The following is a 16,608-nucleotide window of genomic DNA, read 5'->3' on the forward strand; positions in this document are numbered from 1 at the left end:
ATTAACTTTGTCCAAATGAGGCCTTTTCAGAAGGCAGTTTCTTTACAGACACATTATTGAGCCCGGTGTTGTTGGGTTGTTGTTTTGGACTTTTTTTTTTTTTTTTATGTTTTTCAATAAAGTTTTTTTTTTTTTTTTTATGGTCAAATTGGTGGATTTAAAAAAAAAAAGTCTGATTCGATATATTTGGGCTCTTTCCAAGAACTCTGTCACAGTGTTCAGAGTTTCAGCTTTCCACTTGTGGGGGAAAAGAAAGAGTCTCATTTCTGTAAATGAAATGTGTTTGTTGCCACGTGAAACAGCCTCTCAGAATTCTGCCTCCAGCCAGCCAGCCCGAGACAATGGCAGCAACAATTAGACGTTGTCCTTGTTCTCCCTCCAGAATGAACATGATTTCGCCCTAAAACTGCTCTCAAATAGCCAGCTCCATCCAGGGTGGAGGTCAGGCAACCCCCTGACTGAAATGGACAGAGGCCTTTGAAGATGGGATATACAATGAAAATGTCTTTTCTTCACGTCCATAATGTCATTTGAGATTTTTTTTTTTTTTTACTTTTCTTCCTTTATTTGCCCCCAAGGACTGTTCCCGAGCAGGCAAGACGGCCCATGAGAATAAACGTTCACTGGCCGGGACTCACTGTGGAGCCAGGGGTGGGGAGGGGCTGAGGGTCCCAACCTTGACCGAATGCAAGGGAGAAATGATGGAAGCAGCCTCCTCCCCTTCTCCATCTCTCTCTGGGAGAACATTCAAAGCATGGCTTATTCATAAAAGGCCTCTCCAATATTCCTTAAGTCTTAAAACAAAAACAAAAACAAAAAAACCTCCATGCGTCTCTAAATAATGCCAGGTGCAGAAATCCAGGGCTCTGTCACCGAAGACCACCAGGAGGGGAAATTCTCAGTGTGCGGCTACATAGAATTGAATCCAGGACGGCATTTCTCATTATTAACCCCACTCGAAGCACAAGGGAAAGTGAGTCCAACGGGAGAAACTGACCCCTTCTCCTCTTCCCACAAAACCCCCGCTCTGCAAAGCCACGGTGTTATCGGATTCTGCAGAAATTACCAGCCGCGTCCACGCGTTTTGCCAAAAGGAAGAAAAAAGAAAGAGAACGAGGGAGGAGTGAGAACCTCCGCAGATACACGTTGGCCCTGCCAATGACTCTCTGTTTAACTTGTAATCAAAACAACTCAAACCCAGTTACTGTTTGCATATCTGCCAAGTTTCTCAATTTTCAGCAGCCGGCAGCAAGCCCTCGGTATGACAGGCTGTCTTTCAGATTCCAGCGGAATGTGCCAAAGCCCCAGCTCCGAGGCAACTGGTAAATTAAATGCCAGCGAGCAAGGACATTCCTACACCTTTCCTCTGTGCACACAAAGCAGCATCCGGGCCCCTCATCCTGGCAGAGGCATTTGCAGGCCCGGGATGCATGAGGAGGGGTCCGGGTTGGTGCCCACACACACACACACACACACACACACACCATCATCACACCCGATGCCTGCTGGGCATTAGTCAGTGCAGGGATGGAAATCAACGACCAAGTTTTCTTATTAAAAAAAGAAACCAGGGCGGGGAGGGGGGGTGGGCGCGGAAAGAGCAGGGTGGAGAGAACCACTCTGCCAATAGATGAAAAGACTCTCAAATCAAATAGACACAGGAAAACTCGCTTTCAAGGGCCCAACGATATCAAGCAATCTATAGATAACGTGAGGTATTCAGATCCGCGGCAAAGTGTAATTGAAAATAAAGTAGACATTAAATGCATGCGGGCGCATCTTTAAATCTTGCATCCTAAAAGCTTCTTGAGAAACTAAAGATAAGGCTTCTCTTTTCCTAGGAAAGTGTAAGCTTTTAAAATCCAGTTGATCCTTGGGGGGCAGGGATTGGACGGTGTGGGTTCAGCTACCTCCACGATTATCGGTCCTGATTAGCGTAGCACATATTAATGAATAAGCATTGTTTTGACTGCAACTTTGACTATAACCTGCTGATTTAATGACTCACACTAAGTTTAGGGAATGCGGGCTGCAATCTTAATTACACAAATGTGGCCTCGCTCCTGATATTAATAACAGCTAGCATAAATATCAGGGCTTGACAGAAACATGTAATTAAGGCAGAAGAGACGCTCAAGTCGGTGGGCCCTACGGACACTGCAAATGCAAGTTTGATCTTCTGATTTCACCACTTTACCAAAAATCTGCTTCTACACTAAACAATATGGCTTTTTCAAATCTCTTATAGGTGGGACTGGGCTGCTTTACTCCAAATGACAAGGTATTAAAATATAGCTTCATGTTTGCGGGAGATGAGGGGGAGAATGTACTGGCAGGAGAGAGACTGCACACAGGAGCGCTGTGGCAGTGGCTTCATTTGCCTTCCCACCTGGAGGACACGCCAGGGAGGGGTGCCAGGGAGAGGGCCCAGGGCTCCTCAGGGCCTGCCTCCTTGTGCGTTGTGGGTCCCTGCATGGCTGCGTGATCCTGGGGAACGTGCACGGTGCTGTGTCTCCGTGCATGGGCATCCACATGTGTCTGCACCTGGGCTTGCCTGTGCTTGCAGAAGGGGGGACTCTGCGGCAAACGTCTTGCCTGTCCTGTGTCGCCTCCTTAGTCCAGGGGTGAGAGGGGCTTGGAGTGCCAGGCATCCCTTTCGTGTGCAGTAATTTGGCAGGTACCGCTTTGCAAGACTCCTGGAGCTGAGATGAATGACTTCGATGCAGTCTCTGATGGGCACCGGGCACCGTGCACTATCAGGGTTAATTCTAGCCTCTATGCCCTGAGATACTTTCTTTTCCAAGCTCAGGGGCTTCATTTGGGAGGAAGAATTTGTTTAAAGTGCAACTCACCAATCTGCAGGTTTTCTTTCCCTAAACTAGCAGCATTTCCCAAAGAAAACAGAATTCTAAATGGCTCCGAGGTTTAACAGCAAGGCCAATTACCTGGTGGACGTTTCTGGAGACACAGCCACCATGGGAAAGCTGCTAAGAAATTCTAGTAGCCAAAATTTAATTAGCTGACAGGCGAATTCCTGTTAAGTTTCTGTTTTTCAATCAGGGAAGCTATGAATGGATCTGATCGCTTTCTGGGGAAATTCTAAGTGTGTGTGTGTGTGTGTGTGTGTGTGTGTGAGAGAGAGAGAGAGAGAGAGAGAGAGAGAGAGAGAGATTGTGTTTGGAAACAGGAGGCCTTATAGTCCAGCTTCTGGCATTGGTACTTAGGAGGGCCCACCTCGAATTTGAGCAGAAATGTCCCATTGCCACATTCCCCAAAGGCCCAGCATTTCAGCCCCTGTCACTGCCACAGCCCCCAGCCCACAAGAGTCCTTACAAACCCAGTATGCTCCCAGCATGCTATTGGTATGCTAATGCCCAGAGCTGCCTCGATTTGCAATTCCTCCCTGGAAATGGCATTCAGATTTTGGCGTCCCATAGTGGGAGGGGAACGTCAGGAGATTTTTTTTCTTTTTTTCCTGAGCCTGGTCAGACAGGTAAAATAAACTTAGCTCTGATGACAGAAGACACACGTCCCCTCCCTGAGGCCTTCTTCGGTCTGAACAGAAAACCAGGAGCTTGCGCAAGTTAAAATACTGATATTCCCGTTTGCAGGAGATGGGGAGGGGGAGACCAGGTTCCTATTACAAACTGTTATTCTCAATTATTAATTCCTAACCTTTTGTGCACACTCAAAGGGATGCGGTCTCAACATCTTTACTTAGCATTGGGGGTGGGGGGACCTCCTCCTTTGCTTAAGATAACCCCTTTTCTTTGCATTTGAAAATAAATGTAAAGTTTACCTTGGGAACAAATGATTAATGAAGTGTTTTCAATGTACCCCAGCTGTTCACCAGAATAGAAGAATAATTTGATGTTTGGGGTCCTCAAACCATTTAATGGCAATTGATTTTTTTTTTTTTTTTTTTGGAGGGGGCTTACGGGGGTAGGGTGATTAAAGGGTTAATATTCAAATCAGAAATTTGCAAGGCCTGCATAATGGGAGCGCCACCCTCATAACAATAGGAATTTTTAACAATATCCAGCCTTGTTAGCAAGAGAGTTACATGCATTGAGGGGCAATCAGTGTGTCTTGTCAGTTTCTTTTTATCTACCATCTCCAACCGCCGAGGAGCCGAAATGAAGCACTTTGGAATTATCAATTTCAGCCACATTTGCATAACAAAGCCCCCGAGGAAGAGGCATGATAAATGTGAAGGACCCCTCTTGGAAAAGGAACTGTCAACCGCGCCCCCGAAAGATTCTCCGACCGAGCGCATTCTCCGGGACTGCAGTCAGCGAAAATAAAATGAAAGCATTAAAGAAAGTCATTCTCTCAGAGAGAAAAATCTCCCCCTCTGCACAGAGAGAACGGGATGAAATGACATTATGCATATGAAAATGTCCAGAAAGATGTTTGATTTATGTATGCATTAGATGCAAATTCCATTACGGTGCGCGCGCTGTTGTGTGATTTGGCGCTGAACACATCAGCGCCCTGATCAGATCTGATCTCATTAATTCCGACAAGGAGAGAGAGAGGGAATTGAGAAGAATTTATGGCCTGGACACTTGAAAGAAGTAAATTGTAATTCTGTTTAAAGCTGTAGCGAACCTTTTAAACACCTTTTATTATGGGAAAGAAGCACTCACTTTTATAACACTGTAAGGACTTACTTAATCTTGTACGGGGGACTCCGGGTCCTCATTTGGGGGAAAAAAAAAATCCATGACCTTGTTTAGAGAAAAGAAAAAAAAGCGGAAAATGCCTTCTTAGACCAAGATTCAGAGAAAACATCACAATAGTAAGATCAAAGAAGAAACGGTACCTCTGTGAATAATTATGTAAACGTTTAGTTTTAAGGGTCTTTTTTTTTTTTTTAGTGGCTTAATATTTTCAAATAAAATACCAAACAGCGAATGAATATTTTTATGGGACTGGGCGGCAGATTTACATTTTAAAATGTCTTTAACTGCGTTACAGATAAAAACAGTACTAAAAATATATGATGAGAGATGCCGTGGGACAAGTGTCTTGTGAAATCTGCACTTACTAGAACTGCTGTAGAAACAGTCCATTTCAGACCCAAATTAATGATAATAATAACAATAATAATAATAACCCAACTGCCAAAACAGTTTTAAGAGGAAATACATTTCTACAGGGAAGACCCCAGATTGTTTGTGTCTGTCAATAATGATTCTGATCTTTCTTTTGCTCCAGAATAAGACTTTAATAAAAGTCGTTTCCTTCTTTCAGGAGCGATAATCACCCTTCATGGGTGAGATGTCCTGTATTTACTTGATAGTGAGTGTAGAGCCGAAATTGTCTCAATATGTTACCGCGTCTGGGAATCATGGTTCCTCCCCCAGCATTCATGACCCCCTGGGGTGCAGCTTTGCCGGCAAGAGTTGCGTTTCCCCTCGCATCTTTCATCTTCCTGAGCTATGATTAACTGTCTTCCCAGGGCCAGAGTGGGGGCAGAGACTGGATTCGGGAAACCTTAGTTACTGATCATGTTTGATTTGAGATGGAAATGAAGATACAGCGCGGCCTCCAGCTTCCGGGGCCAATCCACTCCAATGGAAGTCATTGTTGAGTTTAGCAAATGTTTATCCAAATTGATGCAGCAAAGTTACACGTGAACGCAGATAAACAGCGACAGGGAAGGCAAAGTGTTTCAGAACCAGGTGAACCTGTTTAAATGTCACATTTTGTCAGAGGCTAATCCCCACGTCGTTCCTCATTTCCACCCAAACTATGAAAGTATCTCATGTGTGCTGTAGATATAATTATAGATGGGATGTGTGCCTTATTTACATTATGCGTCTGTGTTCCTGTCCTCCCGAGATGTCTGTTTTTAAGGACACGGGGAATGTGTGGTATCTACTGGTTTGCCCACATTCCAACGTAGAACACCGGCAAATCAGGAAAATAATTGGGTTTTCCTTTGAGAAGAGAGAGAGGGAAAAAAATTCTTCTTCCTGTGATGTTTTAAAAATTCAAAATTTCCTCATTTATCTCCATGATAGCTCTAACCACACAGTCGAAAGCTATATTTAGGCGACAGAGATTGTATTTTAGAATGTGGAATTTCAAGTCCTCTCACTTGGAGGACTTGAAAGGATTGTGCACATTTTGAATAGGATTGTCTGCAAGTACGGGGGAAAACTTACCTTGGCATTATACGAGTGAGATTTTTTTTCTTCTTCCCAAGGCGTTTTAATGTGTCTGGGTATGCGTGAAGGCATGCATTGAAAAACGGACCAGTTTGTTTGCCTTCCATTAAATCATCCCTCAAATATACATGGAAAGAAATGTATATATTATATTTCACAAATAATGAGGAGGGGGCGGCTTTCTCCTATCTTCACAGAGTCAGCCAGACCCTTACACATCTCTCTCTCTCTCTTTCTCTCTCTTTCTCTCTCTCTCTCTCTTTCTCTCTCTCTCTCTCTCTCTCACACACACACACACACACACACACACACACACATGGAATGAATGGGTAAGTCTTGGTGATTAAGGTCATGCTGTTTGTTCATTTCTGCCCTGGCTAATGTGATTGAATTGGAACAATACCTTTGAACTTCCTGGCTCTGATCTGCATACTAATTGATCCCCCGTCCTTGACAATGACCTTTACCAACCATCCACCCATTCTGTGCCCCGCTCAAAAGTTGCTATCAACATCCAGCAACAACAAAAAAAGTCCCTTTATAAAGAGTGTCTTCCAGCAGTGTGTTACTCCCTAGCTCCCCCTGCGAGATGCTTGAAGAAAAAGTATTTGTCGGAGACTGGAAGACAGATTTCAGCCAAGAAGGCTCATGCTTCTGATCTGGGAACCTCAAGAGCAAGGAGGAGGGGATCTGGTTTTCAGAACTAACTCCCGTGCTTGTCACATTTTATCCTAAAATAAAAATCCGTGATAATAGTCTCCTGCAAGGGGTTTCTACACACGGTCTTTGAGATATCAGAAGACTACATATGGATTTCCTCCTCTGAGGATCAGGGAATAGGACCAGTTCTGTCTCTGTTTAAAAATGTAGCTATTTTGTTCATCATGGATTTTTGTGCATTAATTTTGATTTTTTAAAACACTGGATTAAACGCTTGTTTCTCCTGATGACTGAATTTTGGGTTCCCCCTTACATTTTTCACCTGAGGCACGTGCCTTGCCCTGGTCCCAGTCCTGCCAGGTGGCATAACTGGAACTCTGCTAGATTCTTAGGGAAATCCGGAGGAAAAAAAAAAATTAAAAAACTGAAAAAAGTTTATTTTTTCCAAAAACATATACATATTTACCTACAAATCTAAACGTGACAATATATGAAACTAAAATTTTAAAAATAAATAAATGGGCATGACAATGAGGTATCTAGAATATCTTGTTGAGATAAAGACATGCTCCCGCTCACACACACACACACACACACACACACACACAGACTTATGTGCAAAGATATTAATCCCAAAAAGCCAGGCTACAGGCACCTTTTAAAATCCTGTTCTGTTGTAATGAATTAACCAGTCACTAGAAGATACCTGGGTCTCCATTATAAGCCCAAGTTACATTCTTGGTGTGGCCCTAAAAAGAAAAGGCATCTCTTCTGAGGACAGGCTGCATCAAAACCATTTTTTAAAAAGCAATAATAGTATCAGTCTTAACGCAAATGCTCAACCAAAATAAAGACATAAAATCTTTTCTTGGGTATTAACTTATCGATTATATCAGAATGCAGGATTTTCTTGAAATTTGCTTCGGGGATAAATAGGAGAGGCCAGCACATCTGGCCATGAACGGAACACATCTTATTATTGAAATAAGTCATCAGCTGATACCAAGGACCCCCAACCACACTCACTCCTTCCAGCTCTACCTGGGGCCTCCTGCTATCAGCAGCAGAGCACACAGGTGACAAACAAAAAGGCCACCTGCTTTCTGTTATGGCCACGCCACACCTTGATAACTGATGTGTGTCTTTCCGGAACTTAGAAGCCAGACACCGGTCCTTTTAAGTCCAGAGTGACCCAGGGGTCATGACACGTTGCATACCTCACATCCAAGAGTATGCTCGACTTCCACATTTTCCCATTTCAGTAAGTAGATACTTTTCTAAGAACACGTTGTTCTAAAAAAAAGAAAAAAGAAAAAAGAAAAAGAAAAGAAAAAACTGTCTGTAATTTGTCATGAATTTCAATTACCAAAAAACTTTTGATTTTTTTTTTTTTTTAAAAAAAAAAAAAATTTGGCATACCTCCAGGTTTTAAGAATGTGGTTAACACAGAGAATGACAGAAAGATAAAGATGTGTGTGTGGAGAGAAAAAGCTCAGAACATACGGGTTCATAGAGGCCTGGCTGGGTTTTAAGCCCCGAATAAAGGTTCCTAGTGACATGGGTAAGAAAGAGCATTTTGTATTTATGTGGGGCGGAATGTTCTGACAGGTTCCACAGTGTTTCTCGGAGCTGACAAGTCACAAAAGTGACTCTCGCCGTCCCAGAGTTGCGCACACATATCGGGAAGCTAGTCTACACTCGCAAACTCACTGCACATAAAGGTTTTTGGAGAGGAAATAAAGAATCATTTTGCGATTGGAAACTATGAGGGGATTTTTTTTTTCCTCCTTTCAAATACACAGAATACTTACCAAACGGGAGCAGAACTTTTTTTTTTTTCTTTTTTTTTTGAAATGTGCAACTGTGTGAAACTTGTCTGGTTTCAGATTTACACAGAAATTTGGAATCATCTTGTTTTCATCCAAACAAATTCAAACTGAAGAGCTTCTTAACTAAGCTGGGAGCATATTTGCACCAAGAAACTGATGTTCCTAATTCATTAACCTACAAGCATTTGGTACCCGTTGAACTTACTAAATGTGCATAACTCAGTGACTGGTTTCTGTTGTTGTTCTGCTTCACTGAGGGCTGACACCCCACAGGTACCATCCCAGGTACGAGGTGGGAGGTTAAAACAAAGAGGGTGATAGCCAGGTAATATGGATTCTCTGCTTTTAAGGCACAGTTTTAGATTTTTGAGTTGTTCTGTATATAGCTGGAGCTGAAGAAATGTTTATCAAGAAAGTAAGTCACACTAGAATACTTCACGTTGTGACAGGAGATAGTATCTAATTAAAAGGCCAGACTGAACGGTCCAGATGATTCCAGCAGGAGTTCCAAGGTCAGAGGAAGCTGGGATCCTGGATATAGCCACACCTTCTAGCACACAGCAACAATTTATTTTTTACTTCCTTTTTTTTTTAAGATTTTTTTTCTTTTTCTCTCTCCTTTTCTTTTTTTTTTTTTTTTTTGACAGAGAGAGACAGAGCGAGAGAGGGAGTGGGAGGGGGAGAAGCAGGCTTCCCGCAGAGCAGGGAACCCGACGCAGGGCTCGATTCCACAACTCTGGGATCATGACCTGAGCTGAAGGCGGACACTTAACGACTGAGCCACCCAGGCGCCCCACAGCACCAATTTTCAAGGGGTTTGAATCCATGTCACACCGAACCTCTGCACAATCCTGTGTGATGGCAAGAATCACAAAGAGAAAGTCCCTGTCTCAGTGGGGCTTCATTTTGTTGGGTGTGGTGGGAAGATTACGACACCCAGGGATACAAGCCACTGAGAAAAATCATGAAGGGGATCTGGAATCCTAAGGAGTTCCACAGTGGCGTGTAAGTTTCTGTGTGCAGTGATTAAGAAAGCTCTCCTAGGAGAGATGACATTTTAATAAGGACAAGAAGAAGCAGAGGGAGAAGCCACATGTCCCTCTAGAGGAAAAGAAATGCAAGTAGAAGAAAGAGCAAGTTCAAAGGCCTGGGGGCAGAGCATGCTTGGCACCTTCAGGACGAACCGGAGAGGAGGCCCCAGGGCTGCATTTGGAGCAGACCAAATAGGAAGGGCTGGGGCGGTGTCTGGGTCGGGGGGGGCGGTGGGGGGGGGGGGGGAGGACCATGCACCATGCAGGAGCTCTGAGGACAGTAAGGAATGCAAAAACAGTGCAGAGCTCTGAGCAGGAAGCACCATGATCTGAGGGTAAGGACAAAGCCCTCTTCTCAGGGTGTCCGGGAAGGTTAAATGCCACAATGCAGGCAAAGAGATTAGCTCAGCCCCCAACCTAAATCTCACACGGGAATGTGACCAGCATAGGTTGAATGGAGAACCTCAGGGTCCGAAATTCAAGACTTTCCACTTTACAGAAAGAAGACAAGTAAATATGCAACAAAGAGGGAGGGAGAAAAAGGAGTGTGCTCCCCAGTTTTCCATTACTCTGATGCACAATACGCTCAAACGCTTTCTTATCTTCGATCCCGGATCTTCCACAAGTGCTGTTGAGTGAAGAATGGAAGAAGCTGCAGAAAGGATCCTTCTGTGTGAGGTTCACTGTAAAGATCTCCCCTTGGACGCCCCTAAACGGCAGGGGTCCTTCCATGGTCCCACTGTGGAGGGCCAGGCAGGGTCAGCCTCCTGGATCAGGAGAGTCCCAAGAGATGAGCCAGAAACGCAGGTTGGTCAAAAGGCCCCACCTTGCCCCTCACCCCCTCATTAAACTAGATTGAACTCAGTTTTCTCACCTGTAAAATGGGAGTTCTAATGTGGATTCTGGCTGCCTCCAGACTGGGGGGGCACAAAGGGGGAAATAATAAATGTGGAAGGGTTTGCTAGCTAGAAATAGAATTTTATTTAGATAACAATATATAATTATATTATTAGGTTTTTTAAAACAGTTTGGAAATAAGAAAAGGAAAGAGTGAGCAAACTAAACACATCACCTAGGCAATCTATGCTGATTATAAATGTACACAAGTGTGTTTATTGCACAATGTAAATTTTCAGAATACATATAAAAAGCTTAAAAATAATAAAAATTACTTTAGATTTACCACCCAGAAAAAAAAAAATTCACTATACTTTATACCGTATTTCCCTCTGGTTTCTATGTTTAAAAAATAAATATATTTACATAAGTATTTGTATGTATTTATATCATTATTAGCATATGTGTGTATAATATGACATCACTATCACTATGTTATGTGACATTTGCCATAGTTAGGTCATATAACTGTACCCTATAACATGGCATAGTCATGGTGAGCCCATATCATATGCAATATAATTATGAATTATTTCATATGGTTATAGAATATATATATACACTTATGTGAATGTATATATATAAAAATGCAGGTTTATGTTATTAAATATGTTATTATAAATTTGTACTGATTTTAATTTTTTTAGAGTGGGTAAATCACATTATTGTTAAAAAATCATCAGTACAGGGGTGCCTGGGTGGCTCAGTGGGTTAAGCCTCTGCCTTCAGCTCAGGTCATGATCCCAGGGTCCTGGAATCGAGCCCTGCATCGGGCTCCCTGCTCACTAGGGAGCCTGCTTCTCCCTCTCTTTCTGCCTGCCTCTCTGCCTACTTGTGATCTCTGTCTGTCAAATAAATAAATAAAATCTTAAAACAAACAAACAAACAAAAATCAGCAGTACAGAGGTGCCTGGCTAGTCAGTCAAGATAGCATGTGACTCTTCATCTCATTGTCGTGAGTTCAAGCCCCACATGGGGCGTAGCGCTCAATGAAAACAAAAACAAAAAATAACACAAAGGCAGTCTTCTCCTATCTCTACCATTTTTCTTCCAAAGAGGTATACTTCTCAATGATGAATAATAACACACTGGATATACTGTTTTGTACCTTCCTTTTTTTACTTAAAATGTATCTTCAAGATCATTCCATATCAGTACATATGTATATCTGCTTCTTTTTAATGGCTGCATGGTATCCCATTTGTTTTATTTAATTTACAAATCTAAGTTAAGTTGTTTCTAATCAATCACAATCCCAAACAAAACCACAAAAAGCACATTATGATGCCTATGTGTCAGTACAAAAGAAAGCCAAATTGCTAAAATGGAAGCAGGTTAAAGACTATGGATGGTGTAAAGTTCGATACCTATGGGCCAACTTTTCCAGCAAAGAGGATGTACTGATGTACCACTTACAGGCATAGTGTACACAAAATTCCTTCTAGCCTTCTTATTTGCATTTGGTATTTTCTTTATAATGAACAAGTTCACAAACTGTTTTTTAATAGTCATTTCTGTGTGTTTTGGGGGGTTTTTTTGGTGAATTGTCTAACATTTTTCTCTATTTTTCCCTTTGGACTGTTTTCCTATATTAATAATTTACAGGGGCTCTTTATATATTAAGGAAATTAGTCTCTGATATGTTACACATGTTACAAAACAGGAGTTTGAAATTTATAAAAAATAAAATGTATCAATCTTTACCTTACAGCTCTGGACCGTGGGTCATGTTTAAAAAGGTTCTCCTAATTCTGAGAAATTACACCAAAGAGCGAGGAGAAGTACAGCAGCAGGTAGAGAAAATGGTGCATGTTCGGAGAAGGCACAGAGAACTGGAGCAGCTAGTAGCATTCGTCGGTGGAAGGGTGATGTGGGACAGGCCAGAGGAGAGAGTAGCAGGAAGAATGATCTGTGGGAAAAATGGGAAACCTCTGAATGGCTCCATGCAATCAAGGAAGGGACTTCACCAGATTTACGCTCTGAACGCCTCACAGTGGGATGAGTAAGGGATTGACGGGAACCAGGGAGGGAGCAAGGAGACCTGAAACCCAGGTGAACGGTGCTGGCAGGTGGGAGGAGGGTGGGGAAGGGGGCAACGTGGGTGGACTTGGATTTGCGGCATCTGTAATGGGGACCCGAGGAGAGGAAGCTGCGATGGAGGAATGCTAGGTGGATGGAGATCCCATTGAAGGTGGCAGGAAACACGGGAGGTTGCAGGCGGCAGAGACAAACGCATGCTTGGAGATATGCTAATCTTGAGGCCCCTTTGAGAAACCCGCTTGAGTCTACCTCACAAAGGCAGCTTTCTGTAGGAGGCGGTGCTCAGGAGAGGATGATGCGGGCACTCAGTTACCTGGAGAAGTACCTGAATCAGTCCCGGTCACAGTGTCCTCCTCTGTAAAACGAAAGGCATCACTTACAAGGAAAGAAACACATACAGCTCCTCGCAAAGGTCGTGTGATTTTAGGGGCTACCCCAAAGACCTCATTTTAATTTAAATACCTCTGTGAAGACCTCATCTCCAAATGCAGTCATGTTCTGAGATTCAGGATGTGAATTTGGGGGCACACGGTTCTGCCCATCCCAGGGAACGTGGTGAGTTTCCGGCCCTCGGCTGGACCCTGAGGATATAGGGGTTCAACCTCTGCCTTTGGGGAGCACAGGGGGATGAATACACAAAGTATGATCAGCTAATCAATTAAATATAATCGATCAGGGAGAGCTAGGTGTGCGATCTTGTGGGCGAGCACCAGGAAAGTTGCAACACCTGCAAAAAGTGCGCGCCGCTGGGGGTAAGTACAAACACCCAGGCACGCACTGACTGCCAAGAATGCTGTTTTTTTTTTTTTTTAACCTTCGTCAGACTTTAACCCGCAGTGTCGAATTTCACGATTTGCAAAGCATTTTCAAACCAATGATCTCATTCGGTCATCCGAAGGGCCCACAAGGGAGACAAGGTAGGGGTCATCACCCTGCTTTCCTAGCTAGGGAAACTGAGGCATAGATAGGTGCGGGGATGCGGAGTGCCCATTAAGCCCTCCTTCTGGACACCATCCTGCCACCCAGGAAAGCCGTGGACACACGGGAAAGACTTTGAGATAGAACAAGAGATGGAAATCCTGAAAAGCACCCAGAAAGGTCATTCTGAAAACCAACAGAACAATGATGAATGCCGGCTTTTCTGCCAAATTGCAAAGAAGATTGGGACCCCACTGGCTCTTCCCTGCTACACTGTGTCTACACTGCTGCCCCTCCCAGTGACGGCCACCGCAGGAGGGGTGCCCCACGGTCACGAAGGCAGGCCCCTCCGTCACTGGCAAGTTCTGAAGCCTCCTCTGTAGCTCCCATAAAGCCAGAGGGAGACGAAGATGGTATAATTAAGCAATAATGACCAGGCAGAAGTCTTTCTGGGACACATAATGGGATGTTAAAGGCTCCAATCTTGACCCTCTAGCTGCCTATTATGAGGCCGGTGAAGACAGATAAACAGATTGTTACGGCCCCTATAAACCTCGGACATTAATTTGAAACACTCCCGCTCATCACGGCTCAGTCCTGCCTCTTCCACTCATTTAAAAAAAAAAAAAAAAAAATTGTGAAGGTTTGGCACTTGATGTGGGTCTTATTTCTACCTTCTTTAGGTTATCTTTAGTGGCAACAGATGCGCGCAGGGGTGTAGCAGAGAGGGCCGGGTTAAGAGGTAGAGAGGGAGGTGCTGGGACATTGATGGAGAAAATTCCCAAGGCTGGTCTGGGAACTCCAAGCCCCCAGAAGCAAACCTGAATCCTCATTTCTCCCAGCTCATAATTACAGAGCATCCACTCTAGGCCTGGCTGCTGCTAGGAGGGCTTATGTCCTGCTGGGAAGAAGATAAAAAATAAAGAAGCAAACAAATAAGAGAGTGAGACACTTGAGTTTGTAGGAAGTGCCAAGCAGGGAGTGTGGCCAGACAATCTGGTAGGGCCACTGGGTGGTTGGGATGAATTTAGAGCTCAGACCCCGTTGCTGGGGACCACGGCTCTGAGTTCCAGGCTGGGAGCAGCAAACACACAGGCCTTGCAGCAGAAAGGAGCTGGGGGGCCATTTCTCAGAATTAACTTGTGTTTCTTTCACTTACCTTCCCCAACCTTTCTCAGTCCTTTGCTGCTGCTGTTTTTATGATGAACCTGATCTCGTCTGTGGCTCTGGAGAACCAAAGAATCCCATGGCCACGCTTTGGCCGTTTGGCAGAGGACAGGGATGTAGTCGGGGAAGTTAGCTTTCCCACCTTTGACAGAGGCTGGCCAGTCCTAGGCCTGCTGTCAGGATTCTCCAGACACCTGTTAAATTACATTCCTGCCTTACATCGCAGAAGTTCTGGGTTCATTTCGGGTTCTTGTCTCCCGCTTGGCAGAAACTGAGCTATCAGCAGTCAGAGAGGGAGAGAGACACTAAGACAAATTAAGAGAAGAGTAATCACAGGGTACAAATGAAGGTGCCTTGACTGACAAGACAGCACCCTCCCCTACACCAGTGCTGTGAGAGCCGGCCGCCCTCACATCTCACTGGCTGACACCCGGGCCCAGAGACTCTGGGGCCAACCCTGCCTCCCCCTCAAGTCCTCTGGAGAACCTGGCACCTAAGCCAGCATCCAGGCCCATGAGGGCCAGCCCTAGGCAATTGGGAGATGGCAGGATGCTGTCTCCCATGGGGGCTATGGTCTGCCCGGGTTGGGACTCCCAGGACAGGTGCAGCTCTCCTGAGAAGAATGGAGAGAGAGAGTGGAAACTCAGAGGGCATCTCCAAAGCAGCATTTTTGTCATCCCTCACAGACCCTCACAGTGCCACTTTTGCATCTCCATCCCTGGGGTCCAATACACGGCCTGACATATTATGAGCTCAGTAAAAATTTCCAAACATTCACACATAAATGAATGAATGAGGGCAGTCCTGCTTCAACAAAGATGCCATTTGGATGAGCCCCCCTGAACCTGCCCGTCCTTATCCTGGGATATCAGCAGAGAGGCTGAGATGAAGTCTTTGGTCTGTAGCCTCCCAGAATTTGGAGAGCTGCTCAAACCCTGCCCCTGAAGGAGGCACCCTCCCCAGAAGCAAGCATTTCGGAACCTACATACAACTCACAGAAATGGCGGTGCTCATGCTCTTGAGAAGTCAAACTCCCAGGTTCGACTACTTGATTAGAATTTGAGGATCGAGGAAGTAGAGGGAAGTTCCTCTAGGTGAATTGCACTGGTGTTAACTGAATCCTGTTTTAGCAACATATGGTTTCTGCTCATCTTCAATGTTTGTGTGGGCAAGTCGAGGGCCCATCGGTCCCATTAACCACCACCAATAAATATGTCTGTCACCACTGTCATTTCTTCACTGTGCCAGATTGTGTTGCTGGCTGTAAATCTTCAGGCTGCAAATCTTCACCCTCCCTGCTTCTATGAATTCATCAAGGGTGGAGTGGACCCCACACTTTGACTTTGGCTTTGGCCATCAAATTTGCCTTGGTCAAGATGGTAGAGGCAGATGTGACAGCACGTGAGTCCTGGGCCCGAGTCTCAGAGACCTGGCACGTTGCTGCTTGTCTTTTGACCTTTCTGCCCCTCCCACAAGAAGACCATGCATGTCCTGGAGGAAAGGAGCAGGGCCGTCCCGGCCAGCAGATGCATGGACAGTAGTGCTTATTGTTGTAAGCCATATGGTTTTATGGTTGCTTGTCACCCGGCAGTGTTGTGTCAACAACTCACTGACGCATCCCTGACTCGCTTTTTTATTGTTGTGTAACAAATTACCCTAAACTCAGAGGCTTAAAATACTCCAAATTAATTACTCACGGATTCCCTGGGGGTGGGTTAACTGTGTCCTTTTCTCAGAGTCTCAGCAGCTTGAAGTCAAGGTGTTGGCTGGAGCTATGTCCCCTTCCAAAAGGGGCAAAATTCAGTTCATTGTGTGTGTGTGTTGGGGGGAGGGGTGTCTACCAGATGTTTCTCACAAAGCTTCCTCTACAGTCCCTATCCCAGCACAGCA

Source organism: Lontra canadensis, unplaced genomic scaffold (genome assembly GCF_010015895.1).
Source record: "Lontra canadensis isolate GAN:19392208 unplaced genomic scaffold, GSC_riverotter_1.0 scaffold108, whole genome shotgun sequence".
Lineage (NCBI taxonomy): Eukaryota > Metazoa > Chordata > Mammalia > Carnivora > Mustelidae > Lontra > Lontra canadensis.